Consider the following 15,763-nt stretch of genomic DNA (forward strand, 5'->3'; position numbering starts at 1 on the left):
TCTTGACTTTGCCTTTCTTGACATCTTCATTGTTTCCATTTCTACTTCTAAGTTCTCATCTCCATTTTGCCCCCTCTAGATTCTATCAACCCGCTGTGATCTCCCGTCTCCTATGTAGAACTAACAGAATTTGCTCTGCCTTTTTACAAAATCACAGTCCAACATGGAGGCCTTGGGCAAATCATTTAATCTCATTCATCTTCAGTAGTCTCATTTACAAAATGAGGATACTAATTCCTACCTCCTGTAGATGAGAATGATAATGATTAATGAACTGACTTGAAAGCAAGAGTCTCCTGGGAAGAAGTAAAAACAAAACATAAACATAAAATCCTTGCCAAAACCATTACCTAGATTTACTGTATACCAAGCACTGTGTAAAGTGTTATATCATGATATATAACCCTCCGGTAGAAATTCCAAGGAACTGTGACAAAAAGTTGTGTCACTTGGGAATTAAAATGTGATTTATCTTTGGTTACTCTGACTCTATTCCAGATGTAATCTGAAACAACACCCTGCCCATTCTTGCACAAGATCTCTTTCCTTTCTTTTTCATTCTCAATCCTACCCCATCCTAAGTTAAGCCTTAGCAATTTATAACTCGTCTAAAATGCTGCCTAATTGATTTCCATGACTCTGATTGAATGTATCTGCATAATTCCCCTGCCCCCTCAGGCTTGGAGCCAGGTGGAGAATAGTTTCAGGAGGGCAGTGTCCTATCTGCTAGGATGGGGCTCTTGTTATCCATAGTAGAAATAATAGCAACAAGACCTGAAGTAGTATCCTGGAGCAAGGCCACCATCAAAACTGTGATACAAAACAAGATTGCTAATCTGTGGAGGACATAAAGCATAAAACATGGGCCAATACTAAATCAAAACAGAGCATGAATAAGGACAACCAATGAACAAGCTATATCTAAACACATATGAAAAGGTTAAGTGGGAACTGTTTTTAAAGTGGAGAATATATGACTTTTTAAACACTTGCAAAAGCCACGCAACCATCATTACAACCTAATTTCAGAACATTTTTAATCACCTCAAGAAAAAAAACATATCCATCAGCAGTCACTCCCTATTTCCCCCTCGCCCCAGCTTCTGGCTACCCCTACTCTACTTTCTCTCTCTGTACATTTGCCTATTCCGGACAATGTGCTTCGACTTCTAGTTGGCATTGTTCTGCCGGATGTATTGAAAGAAACTGAAATGTGGTGCATTCTTTCCTGTACACTTCCATCGATAATTCGCGTCATATCTTACTCCAGTTTTGCTATCCCTTTCATCAAGATTTTAACACTCTCTTCTCTTCCCTTCCCCTCCCCTTATACAACTGTTTCCGTTGCTCTTTTGTTTGAGGTTAAGATGCTTCAGCCTAAATTCCATCCAACAATTTTGCACCCCCCTACTTCCACATGTGCCCTTTAATAGGAATCCCAAGCTTACATATTATTTACGACTAGATCTAATGCCACCTCCTCCACCATGTTTCCCTAGATCAATCCAAGAAGTTAGCTCTTTTTCTTTTATGATCTCCATCTCCTAGAGGACTCTGCACCATTCCTTGGTGGGTACAAATATGCACTCCTCTGCTGTAATTATTCCTCCCCCTTGACTGTAAGTTCCTTGATTAATGGTACCATGTTTCTTTCTCACCCACAGTGCTGACACATTGTGAACAATAGTAAGTGCTTGCTGAATAAATATACAAATAAAAGGGAAATTGCATGAAATACCCAATGTAACCGCCACTTAGATAACTGTGACATAGAATTCTGGAATTAAAGACCAAAATAATACCGATTACCATATAACAAATACAGTGATTTGACTAGATACTTCTAAACTTTGGATACAATAAAATGCGTTAGCGAGCATTATAAATTGTTGGAATACACTTAAAGGCACCTAAATTAATGGGAAACTTGTAACTTAAAAATAATATAATCATTAATTTTAAAGTGAATGAAGACCATTTGCCCAGTGACTTCAGATCGTTATTCTACTGAGATTTAGATTTTGATAAAAATTTGTAATGAAGAATCTGTATTCAATAGTTTCTCCCTTCTTTTCAAGCTATCTTCTTCAACCCCTCCATTCTATTTCCCTTATGTGAAAATGATAATAAATTGCCATAATAATTATTCCCATATACACACAGATCCACTTATAACCTTCATTTTTCTCAACACAATTTGTCAGCCTGTCTTCCCAGCCAGTGTGTTTTGAAAGTGTGAAGTTCACCCAAACAGGTTTCTTTCTTTTGACACACATCTTAAAATGTCATTGATTAATTTATTGTGCAAACATTTAATGGAAATCCTGTCTTGTGTGAAACACAGTGTCTGTTATAAAAAATTAATATGCTAAGGCCTCTGTCTTTATGGTTCACATGGTTTTGTAGTGGATCAAGATGCCTAAACATAAGTTAAAGAGAGATGCATGCAGAAAAGAGGTTTAGGTAAAGTGTCTGTGAGTTCAGAAAGTGTTTGAATGGTGAAACAATTGAGCTGTAATAAAACTGTCTTTTGACATGCTTGCTTTTATCTGATAGACACTATGAATCTGATCGATTTTCCTTTTTCGTCTGCCTGCTAGGAATCTCAGAACCATTTTTTGTGTTCCACCTTTAACTATAGTATAATTTGACCTACAGTATAAATTTCATGCATCAATGGACCCCCTTACTTTTTCTTATTTTGCCACTTTAATTTTTTCTTTGTCTACTCTTTGGTTTTTATTTATTTTTACTTTTATGTCTCTCTTCAAGCTACATAAAATACGTGTGTGTGTGTGTGTGTATATATATATATATATATTTTTTTTTTTTTTTTTTTTTGAGATGGAGTCTCGCTCTGTCGCCCAAGCTGGAGTGTAGTGGCGTGATCTCGGCTCACTGCAGCCTCCACCTCCCGGGTTCAAACAATTCTCCTGCCTCAGCCTCCCAAGTAGCTGGGACTACAGGTGTGCACTGCCACACCTGGCTAATAAATACATGTATGTATATTTTTAATGATGTGAGACATAAGTACTGACTAAAAATAATTCTGAAAAAGGCATACTAAAGAGAGCTATAGAATTGCTTGATTGCTTGACCCTCTTCACTCTGAGTGTGTGTGTGTGTGTATATTTGCACCTGAGACTGGGCAATTTACAAAAGAAAGTGTACAAAAGAGAGTTTAATGGACTCACAGTCCCACATGGCTGGGGAGGCCTCATAATCACAGTGGAAAGTGAAAGGCATGTCTCACACAGCGGCAGACAAGAGAAGAGAACTTGTGCAGGAAAACTCCCCTTTATAAAACCATCAGACCTCATGAGACTTATTCGCTATCACAAGACTAGCAAGGGAAAGACCTACCTCCGTGATTCAATTACCTCCCACCGGGTGCCTCCCACAACACATGGGAATTGTGGGAGCTACAATTCAAGATGAGATTTGGGTGGGGACACAGCCAAACCATATCATTAATTTTGTATAAATTTAAGGGGTACAAAAGCAGTTTTGTTACATGTACAGATTCCATAGTGGTGAAGACTGGACTTTTAGTGTAACCACCACCTGAATAATATACATTGTATACATTAAGTAATTCCTCATTCATCACCCCCCTCCCATGCCCCCACCCTTCCAAGTCTCCATTGTCTATTATTACACACTCCATGTACATGTGTACCCATTATTTAGACCCCACTTACAAGTGAGAATGTGCACCTCCACATATGGCTTTTTTTTTTTTTTTTTTTTTTGGTGGGCTGACATCTCACTATGTTGCCTAGTTTGGTCTTGAACTTGTGAGCTCAATTGATCCTCCTGCCTTAGCCTCCCAAACTGCTAGGATTACAGGCATGAGCCCTCATGCCCAGCCCCACATTTTCTTTATCTACAGTTTTATTCTATTGTGATGGTTAATATTGAGTGTCAATTTGATTAGATTGAAGGATGCAAATTATTTTTACTGAGTGTGTCTGTGAGGGTGTTGCCAAAGGAGACTAACATTTGAGTCAGTGGAATGGGAGAGGCAGACCCATCCTCAATCTGGGTGGGCACCATCTAATCAGCTGCCAGCGTGGCTAGAATACAAGCAGGCAGAGGAACCTGAAAGGACTAGACTGGCTGAGTCTTCAGGCCTCCATCTTCCTCCCATGCTAGATGCTTTCTGCCCTTAAATGTCAGACTCCAAGTTCTTCAGCATTTGGGCTCTCAGACTTACACCAGTGATCTGTCAGGGGCTCTCAGGTCTTCAGCCACAGACTGAAGTCTGCACTATTGGCTTTCCTACTGATGAGGTTTTGGGACTTGCACTGGCTTCCTGGCTCCTCAGCTTGCAGCCGGCCTGTTGTGAGACTTCACCTTGTGATCGTGTGAGTCAGTTCTCCTAATAAACTCCCTTTCATATATTCATCTATCCTACTAGTACTGCCCCTTTAGAGAATCCTGACTAATACAGCTATCTGTCATCTGTTGACAGAAACTTAGGCTGATTCCATACCTTTGCTATTGTGAATAGTGCTTTGATAAACATACAAGTGCAGGTATCTTTTTCCTTTGGGTAGATACCTGGTAGTGGGATTGCTGGGTCTAATGGTAGTTATATTTTTAATTATTTGAGAAATCTCCATACTGTTTTCCATAGAAGCTGTACTAATTTACATTCATTAAAATGATCATACTGCCCAAAGCAATCCACAGATTCAATGCAATTTCTATAGAAATACCAACATCATTTTTTTACAGAATTAGAAAAAACAATCCCAAAATTGATATAAAAACATAAAAGAGCCTGAATGAGCAATTATTTTTTTCTGTCATCATATCTTTCAGCCGAAAACTGCAAAGGTTATTAATTAGAGAAGAAATACTTTTATATACTTATTCATGGTGTACTGATTCAGATAGCCTAATTTGAATTGTTTGGTGTAATCATAAAGACATATTTGAATGAAAAGCAAAATAACCAATTCTAGGACATGAAAACACTAAATATGCTATCTATGCTCACTTTTTCTAGCACTCAAATACTAATCTGTATAAAGTTAAGTTAATCAACAAAAGGTAACCTATGTAAAAGGAAAAGGTAACATATATTGATGTAATTTACATTAATGTCTCTTGAGTGAATCATTGAGTAAACAATGTTTTCTGGCTAGATATTTTGCATACATTATTCAATATGATGCTCAGATCAGTCTTAAAGGCATATATTATTCTTCTCATCTTAGAGAGAATAAACTGGGTTATAACGAAATTTATAATAGTAATAGAAGCCCTGTTCTCAATGTTTTGCATGAGTTAATTCTTTAATCCTCTCACAAAACCAGTGTGGTCAGATCTATTTATTTTTATTCTTATTTTATAAATGAAGAAATAAGGAACAGGGGTGTTACATAAATCACCCCAGGCTATACAGTTAGTCATGAAGCTGGGTTCAAACCCCAGCAGTCTGACTCCAGAGTGTTTACCCTGAACTAAGTAATTTCCCCAAACTGATTTTACTAAACAAATGGTAGATATTCATGTTTTACACTAAAATTTATACCATGCTGCCATAGGATTCAGTTCAAACCACACACCTACTGTCTACATCTTTTCTGTTGGTTTCAGACAGAATTTGTTACTTCTTTTCCTGGGTTTCCCTAGAGATAGATAGATAGAAAATAGATAAGAGATAGACAGATAGGTATAAAAAAATAGAATAAATACAAGTATACATGAACAGCACTTTCTATATTTTCTTTTAATATGTATATGTAGTTTTTTAAAATAAGACTTCCTTAAATGTAGGGATTACTTAAGAATGAAATCTCTCTTTTAAAATTAAATATATTTAAAAAATATAAGTGAGTCAATGAGTGAATAAAATAAAAACTTCACAACATTTACATTTGGCGCATTAAAATTTCATCAGTACCTGAAATTCTGCAATGAAAGATTTATTATTTTGGCTTAAATCCTTTTATCACTTGGAAAGAAAAGATTCTGACAAGAATTGCTATATCAATTCATATCTGTCTTTAATGTTTTATTATAAACACATTTACTAGACCTTTTCCTAAGAATAATTTTGATGACACAGAATACAGACAGAACAAGAACACACTACATCTTTCATAAGGTCACAAGAGAGAACCACGGAAGGAAGTTAGGGACAATTGAGATGGATACCAGAAAATTAATTTTGAAAACTAGAACTTTTGGGAGGAAATCTTGACTTATTAACATTCTCAAATCTTATCCAAAGAAATATTATCTACAGATAAAATCCTTCTCTGAGTAAGGAAAGTAAGGAATGACAAATTGGGGAGGTGTTAGGTAGGTTAAAGTCAACAGACTCATAAGATTTCAAGTTGTTATAACCTGTACTGTCCAAACCTGGCCTGGGCAACAGAATCAGCTGCAGGCACTTGAAAAGAATATCTTACCTGTGTCCCAATAAATTTCATTTGAATCTCTATATGTTAAAAAAATAAAAATATGGCCGGGCACCGTGGCTCACGCCTGTAATCTCAGCACTTTGGGAGGCCGAGGTGGGTGGATCACGAGGTCAAAAGATTGAGACAATCCTGGCCAACATGGTGAAACCCCGTCTCTACTAAAAATACAAAAATTAGCTGGGCATGGTGGTGCATGCCTGTAGGCCCAGCTACTTGGGAGGCTGAGGCAGGAGAATTTCTTGTACCAGGGAGGCGGAGGTTGTAGTGAGCCGAGATGGCGCCACTGCACTCCACCTGGCAACAAAGCAAGACTCTGTCTCAGAAAACAAAAACAAAAAAAACAAAAAACCCCAAAAAACTCCTCCATGTGATTCTAACATAAGAAGTTTGGTGACAGAAATCAGACCTATGTTTACACACCGATGTTTTAGACTGAGCATCACCAACCTCTTATTGATAGTCTACCCAACATGGACTGGGGGTGGACTAACTCTTCAAATATCTCTCCAACCTTCTAATGTCAATTTCAAGCCATCAAGACCCATGGTAGAGGTAGTGTTGGTGATATATGTGGCACCAGGGCCAGCCTCATGGGCATGCAACCTGTGCAGTCACACAGAGCCCTATAGTTAGAAAGGTCCTGTGCATGATCTACTGTCACTATTTTTGGAATTCTTAATTTTAATAAAGGCCCTCTCTCTCTCTCTCTCTCTCTCTCTCTCTCTCCTTCTCTATTTTATTTGTTGCATTAGGCCTCACAATTACATAGCCAATCTAGGTGGCTCTCATTAAAGGGTAGGGGGATAGGTGGAACATTGATGAACAATAATCATTAGCAAATTTTTGATCCAATTAATTAGATGAACAATGCAGTCACTAGTTAGGTGTTACTACATATCCAGAGGATTCTTGAATGAGTCAGTTCATTTAGCGGACTTTATCTTGATCTTCAGAAAGAAAAGAGAATATTGGAGTAGATGACCCCTAATACCCTACCCAGTTCTAGTACTGTGGCAGAAATTGCTGTATGTTCAGCAAAACCTGTTTCCTTTTATTCCTCGACACACAGCAAGACTACATGTCCCAGCTTCCCTTGCAGATAAATGTTGCCATGTGTATTCATTCGTTGGGGCTGCTATAACAAAGTATCACAGACTGATACTGTGTTAAGCAAGAGAAATTTATTTTCTCACAATTTTGGAGGCTAGAATTCTCAGATCAAGGTAGTGGAAGGGCTGGATGGTTTTTTAAGGTCTCTCCCCTTGGCTTGTAGATGGCTGACTTCTACCTATGTCTTCACATGGTCTTTCCTCTGTACCTATCTGTGTCTAAATTTCTTCTTCTCAGGACATGAGTTATATTGAATTAGGTTCCACCTAATAACTTCCATTTTAACTTAAGTACCTCTTTAAAGGCCCTATCTCCAAGCACTGTACAGTCATGTTTTGAAGTACTGGGAGTTAGGACTTCAACATATGACCCTGGGGGAATAAAAGTCAACCCAATACATCATACAATGGAGTTTTGACCAATAAAACATGGGCAGGAGTCACAAATACTACTTTCAGTTCAATTCTACGTACACATTATACACACAGTCCTTTAGTCTCTTTTTCCCTTTCCAGATGACCAGGATAGAGACCACCCTCTGGGCAATCTTGGAAGCCATGTGGTAAAGCCACACAATGGAAGGATCCTGGATCCCTGAGTCACTACTTGGAGAAGAGCCACTCCACCAGAAATGCCCACACAGAAATATGATATGAATGAGAAGTAAGTGATTATTGTTTTAAGCTCTGCAATTTGGGGGATTTTGTGTTATAACAGCTATACTATTATAGCTAAAATAATCAATCAATGAGGATTCAGAGAAACCAAGGTATCATATTTGCTTTACCTCAGGTAAGCAATTACTAGTTAATAAGCATCTACTCAGTGTTCAGATCTGTTCTCGGTGCTGTAAATTACAAAGAAATAAAAAGCACAGTGTCTGATTTCAATATTGCTTGTAAGGCACAGACCATAAAGACACCATTAAATGCTGAAGTGTGGAGAAGTACCTCTCTATTTGACAGTTTTTTAAAGTAGTTGATCTATGAAGGCTCAAGGATGAGCCATGAAAGGCTTCATTTGATAAGTTGAACTTTGACCTTCAAGGTAGCCTGGGAGGGATTTAGATAAGTGATGGGTATCCCAGCAGGGAGGATGATCATGAGCAGAAAGTCAATGTAAAAAAAAAAAAAAAAAAAAAGCCAGGCATCAGTGGGAAATTGTGAAAATTCTGCCCAACAGAAGCAGAGAATCCTGCTGAGCTGTGCTGGGTAATAAAGAAAAGCAAGTCCCAGCCAGACTCAGGACAGACTAGAGAGCTAGGTAATTATTTTAAGCTGGTTTACTTCAGTACAATCCAGCCTCCAACTTGATTGGGAAAATCCTTCAGAAAATTATCATGTCTTTTTCTTCTGAGCTTTTACTTGGTGTCTTTTCCCCTTGGGCACTTTTTTTCTAGAGTCTGTGAACAGACACTAGGAGAGAGTTATAATGCACATCCCCCTTTCCCCCTCCCAAAATGGCTTATGATCTCACTTGTCTTTTGTTTTTCTTATTTTTATTCTGCTATCAGTCTAGTTTCTCACTCACATTTTAATCTTAGGGGTTTTACAAAACTTTTCCTTATTAGAAATGAATTCCTCCCTTTCGTCATAGATAATGCAACTGGGGTTAATTTGGAATTCTTAAATAAAATATTGTCATCATCATCATCACTCCTGGCTTCCATTGGTGGCTACTTTAACTGTCTTGCTTCCCTCTTCTATGGGCCATTTGTTAGAAGACTCCAGCCAGCATTTCCTGCAGCACTCAGTAATCCTACAGTAATAGTTTTTCCATTGAAAAATACCACCAAGTACAATATTTCCAATGGAAATACCGCAAGAACAGTGTTTCCACTGAGCATACCGCAAGTGGAGTGCTTTTGTGGTATCTAAATTTTGAGACGAACTCGTAATGCTCATCTTGGATTCATTATAACTACAGCCCCTACTCTCTGGAAAGCGCTGAAACGGGGATGGAATTTTTATTTGTAGTTAAAAAAATTCAATAAAAATAAAAGTTAGATGATGCCAAGACAATTTTGCACTTGCTTATGTGAGTAAAATATAAATAGATTTAGCAAGTAAAAGAAGGGGGAAAAACTTTATAAAAATATGCAGAGAGGATTAACAGCTGGCAAAGCAAGGGTATGTGTATATGTGTGTGCGTGTGACAGATAACATTTGAAACAGCTCAGCAGCTGGGAAAGCAACAACCTGTAAAAACGCTTAACATTTACAGCCACTCAGTGGCTGGAAAACCAGCTTCTCATAAAATCGATTTAACATTTTTGTCGCTGGTGAAGACATTTAATGCATGCATGTTTATATATCTGTGTTTATACTGCAGCCCCATGGACTTCAGTGGGTTTTAGCAATCATAAACTGGAAGAGAACATTTGAAACTATGGACGGCATATAATATTTTTGCACCATTGGTCAGAACAATGACTATCAACACACGTAGAGCTCTGTTAGATATGTTGGTAAGTGTGCCTAGAGTCCAATCAATGATAGTCTCTTTATTAACTTTTGTATTTGTATCATCTCACTGATCTGTAGTGCCCTACTTTAAAAAGTCATTTAAAAAAAATTCCAGTTGGAAGCATTCTCTTATTTTCCAGGAGTTTAAGAGTAAGCCTCTTAGATCCTGATCTGCCTGCAGTTTGGCAAACAAAGTTATCTGTAAGGATAGTCCAATTTTTTCATTTCCCTTGTTATGTCTTAAATCAATTCAGTTAAAGAGGGTTACAATTTTCTTTTTTTTTTTTTCTTTCAGCTGGTTTGGTTGGGTTTGGTTTAGTTTTGTTTTTTCTCTGGTTAGTTCCAGGTAATGAATTCAATTACCAACTGGTCAAAGAGAATTTCTTTTTTTGGTGGGGTGGATAATTTTAAAAAGTAAATGGAATTTTTAAAAATGTTCTTAAAATTTCTAAAGTTAATAATTCTGGAGCAAGTAATACTGAAAAGATGCCAAAATGCTAACACATAGGCCACTATTTTATAGATATGTGACCTTGGAGATGGAAAAGTCACAACACCTTGAACCCTCAAGTTTCTATTTTTAGGATATAAATCATCATACCTGCTTTTTACCCACCTCTCCAGATCGTTTTGAGGCTCAAATGATATAATATGTAGAAATATGTTCAGTTGATGGCAAAGTACTAGCCATAAAATATTATTGTAAAAATTAATAATAAAACTGTAACTCTCAAGCTTCACACACTGAAAACTTAAGCACATTTTAAGTAAAGTTTAATCAGAGTTATAATGATGTATATGGTTCTAGACTCCCATTAAGTGACCATTTATTTGTCCCTCTGGAGGATGAAAGTTAGAGAAACTGGAAAATTAAGAGATAGGTAATAGATTAGGTTTGTGAAAACATAATTACAGGTTTTGTCATATTAAAAGTAATGGCAAAACTTGCAATTACATTTGCACCAACCTAATAGATGAGCATAAAATGATTCACTCTAAATCCAGGTGAGCATTTTCATCTGCTTCCTTCTCTAACCAGAGCCCACCCCTGAACAGATGCATTCATGTGGACAATTGCTCATTCACCTATTTCACACCCATTTCATTTTACTTAAAAAATATTTTTTGTTGTTGTTTGGAGAAAGAATTTGTGTTTATTTACAACAGTGTTTTCTAAAAGCAACACTGAGAGGAATAAGATCCTAGACTATTGTAACATTTCACTGTGTTGGAGCAAGTATGATGGAGCTGCTGCTCTTCTTCTTCTCTTCTTCTTCTTCTTCCTCCTCCTCCTCCCCTCCCCCTCCCCTCTCCTCCTCCTCCTTCTCCTCCTCCTCTTCTTCTTCTTCCTTCTCCTCCCCCTCCCCCTCCCCCTCCTCCTCCTCTTTCTCCTTCTCCTTCTTCCAAGGATAGAACTAGACAAAAAAAAAAAAAAAAAAAGGACTGCAAACTCCTTTCTCCTACAACTCACGGACTGGAACCCAAATGACATTGTTACATTTAGTGTTATGATCTTAACTAAGGTTTTTCCCCCTGAAAATGAATAGAAACCCCTTAACAGATAAATAGAGAATTGAAATTTCAATTATAACAATTCCCTGAATTTCTAGGCCACTGACTTGTCCAGATTAAAAACACATAACTCATTAATGTTTAAAATATAATGGACATTAAGACTAGAACCTCTAATTCTAGCCAAGTATGCCCAAATCCAAATCCATCCCCCTTTTATTGGCTTTATAACTGAATTAGGTTCAAGTGGTACTACAAATAAAACATGTAAAGGAAAATAAAAGTTATAAAATGTTAGTCATTTGGGAGATCTCCATAGAAGCCTTAATCGCTTCTAACAGAGTGGAAATAAAACCAAGATTTGGAGAGAGCTGTTATTGAACTTGCCCATAACTTCAGAAAGATACATATTGTGTGTTCAAGAATAGGAATGCATTTAAACTTCATATCAAGAAAAGAGCAAACATTAATGCCTTAGTGGTGAAGTCTGGATATTTTAACCTCATAGAAAACAACAACAAAAAGAAGAATGTTTTAAAAAGTTTAAACTAGAAGGCTGTGAGCTAATGCCACAAAAAGTCTTAATGAATGCCTGGGTTCTAGGTCCTTAGGCAGAGTTTCCAGAGGACCCCAAGCTGCTATTCTTTCTTCCCTCCCTGGTGATATCCAAATAGCGCAGGTCAACCACAGACCCCAGCACTGCACAGTCATCCTTCCTGTGCATAAGTGGCAAGGCCTTTGATAATAAAGAGACATCCAGCTTGGAGTGGTGGCTCACGCCTGTTATCCTAGCACTTTGGGAGGCCAAGGCGGGCAGATCACTTGAGGTCAGGAGTTTGAGACCAGCCTGGCCAACATGGGGAAACCCAGTCTCCATTGAAAAAAATACAAAAATGAGCCAGAAATTGGTTGAACCTGGGAGGCAGAGGTTGCAGTAAGCTGAGATCGTGCCACTGCACTCCAGCCTGGGCAACAGAGTGAGACTCCCTCTCAAAAGAAGAAGAAGAGGAGGAGCAGGAGGAGGAGGGGGAGGAGGAAGAGGAGGAGGAGGAGGAGGAAGAGGAAGAGAAAGAGGAAGAGGAAGAAGAGATGTCCAAAGCTCAACAATTGTAAACAAGAAAAATCAAGAGCTACTATGGCAGAATCAGAAGGAAATGAGAATGGAGAGTCAGTAGTGCACCTGGCCCCAGCTTCTTCCCATTCCACTGCTGCTAAGGCCAAAGAGAGCTTCCTTTAGACACATGAATGCATTAGGTAATGGGTTAATTATACTTAGGCTTCCTAGATAGATGTTATAAAATAGTATATTCTGGGAGAAGCTAAATTTAAAAGGTAGAGGAATATGAAAGATGGTTGTATCCTCTTATTGATACTTCTATGACTTAAGGGAAAATAAAACTGTCATTATAGACAGGATATAAGTAATCAATATTTGCTAATGATTTGTAATTAGTTTAATATCCCACATCTCAAACTTAAAGCATTAAAAAAAATCTAAATGGTGGCCAGACACAGTGGCTCATGCCTATAATCCCAGCACTTTGATAGGCTGAAGCAGGTGGATCACTTGAGGTCAGGAGTCCGAGACCAGCCTGACAAACCTGGTGAAACCCCATCTCTACTAAAAATACATTTTAAAAAAATGTGCATAGCGTGTTGGTGGGCACCTGTAATCCCAGCTACTCAGGAGGCTGAGGCAGGAGAATCGCTTGAACCCAGGAGGTGGAGGTTGGAGTGAGCCAAGATCGCACCATTGCACTCCAGCTTGGGTGACAGAATGAGACTCTGTCTCAAAAATTAAAAAAAAAAATCTAAATGGTAAATAAAATGTTATTGAACAAAACAGGCAATTTATCCACTTGATGGATTGTTCTTAATTTATATGGTATTACTACTGGCCAAAAAATTCAAAATAAGCGAAGTACAGAGAGGAAAGCAATTGGCAGTATAAAAATATGAGGATAAGAAACAGCAAGAGGCTGTAGTAAAGATACAGTTGGATCTGGGAGAGAAAAAAGGAGCTTAAAAAAAAAGAAGAAAAGGGCAGGGGAGAGCAGAGGAGAAACTTCTGGAAAAAGATACTCTCTTGGCAAGATGAATGGAAAATAAAACTGCAGAATGAAAGACTGCTTAAAGAGCAGTCCCTAATCTTCTGCCAACACAGGCTAATTTGTATTTCTGGAACTAGCAGAAAGGATGTCAGCTGAAGCTCATGTTAGAGTCACCTTGCAGCAAATGTTCCACTGCACATGTGCGTTCAAGAGGGAGTGGGACGAATTTAGGTTTCACAGAGTGAAGAATGACTTTAGGAACTCCAAACATCCCATTCCTGAGCTTCGACTTCAGAACATATGCTCTCTCTTTCTAACTGCACATAGGAAATAAAGAGAACAGGGTCTGGGCTGTCAATTAAAATCTAAATTTGGCTCCATGTGAAGAGAAATAGCAATCATCCAGCTGTAAATTCTTCTTTAATGAGGTATGAAGAACTAAGCTTGTCACCAAGAAAAAATTTCCAGTGGAGAATTCTAAGAATTGAAAGAGGTGAACAAGCTACACACACTCCAGATTACCATTCTCATTCTTCAATTTGTTTTGGTTACTGTGAAAAGGAATCGGTTTAGGTTCTTCTTTTTCCACATTGTTTTCCATGTCATGATAATGACTATTAGATTGTAGATCCCTAGAAAGTAACTCTTCCTTTAGTCTTTCTTTCCTCCTTTCTGCCTTTCCTTATGGGCTTCTTCTTCTTTCTCCTGCCCTTCTTTACAGCTTTCTTGTAAACTCCATTGAAAGTATAGAAAAAACAGTTTGCTGAATTTTCACAAAATAAGCCTGTAAGTATAATCAGCACTCAGATCACAAAATAGGAAATTTCTAACATTGCAGAAGTTCTGGATGTCCCCTTCCAGTTACTACCAAAGGTCAACATTGTTCTGAGTTGTAATAACATAGATGAAATTTGCCTGCATTTGAACTTTATAGAATGAGAAACACCTAGTCTATTTTCTTTTGGGTTTGGCTTCATTTTGTCTGGCATTATGTTTGTAGGCATAATCCACGTTGCTGCCTGTCACAATAATTTGTTCATGCTTATTCATTCTCTATTGTATGGATATACAGCAACTTTATTTATAGACTCTTCTATTAATAAAAATTATCATATACATTTTTTGGTGAACATGTGTATGTACATCTTTTGGGTATATACTTAGAGAAATATAATTGCTGAATTATAAAATATAATTTTCTCAGCTTTAATAACCATTTGAATCCCCTCTTTGTCAAGTTCTTATTCAAACCTTATTCTCACTTTTCTATTGGATTTTTGCCCTTTTACTCTCTTAATGGTTTATTTTGAATGAACAGAGTTGTAATTTAATGTAGGTTGATTTACCCACCTTTTCTCCGTTATGGTTAAGGAGCTTTTTGGGCCTGATTTTAAAAAGCGTTGCCAACGTGAAGATCACAAAAATACCTTCCTATTTCTTCTTCTAGAAGCTTTATTTAGTTTTAGGTTTAGATCTACATTTCATCTAGAGTTGACTTTTGTGTACAGTGACTTTTGTGAGGTAGAGGGTGGAGTAGAGACAATTGCATTCACGTAGTTAGTCAGCTGGATAGAGAACTGAGGGCACCTGTGACGTGATGTAACTATTTGCTCCAGGGAATTCTTGCAAACCAATTTCTCCCTGAAAAATACTTTCTTTAAGTACGAGAGTACCTCTTCTGTCAGGATAATTGATTTCTTAACAGGGCAAGCAGCTCATGTATCAAAAATCAGTTTCCTTATCGAGACTTATTTCAAGCCTGTCTTTGTGTTGACCAATCCTAAACTCCTATGAATCTGAATTTTCCTAATCTCAGTCAGTTCCTAGTCTTGAAGAGTCTTGCTTTAACCACTTAGACCCAAATCCAAAGTCCCAAATACTTCTCTCTGACTTTTGTCAAATAGAATCTAATAAACTTTGCTCAATCAGTGAGTTATTTGATGGTCTTTTTAGGAGCTGACAACAGAGAAGAAAGATGTCTATCTACTTAGAAAACCAAATTGACTTGGGCCCAATAACTGAAAAGGCCACTCTTTCTAAACTCTACTGCAGCCTCACCTTTGTAAGAAATCAAATAACTGTAAATGTGTGTTCTTTTCATAGGCTTCTCATTTTGTTCTATTTGTCTACCTTACACCAATACCACACTTTCAAAAACATTACAGCATTATTACTCTTAATATCTGAA

Source organism: Gorilla gorilla, chromosome 4 (assembly GCF_029281585.2).
Source record: "Gorilla gorilla gorilla isolate KB3781 chromosome 4, NHGRI_mGorGor1-v2.1_pri, whole genome shotgun sequence".
In the NCBI taxonomy this organism is placed as follows: Eukaryota; Metazoa; Chordata; class Mammalia; order Primates; family Hominidae; genus Gorilla; species Gorilla gorilla.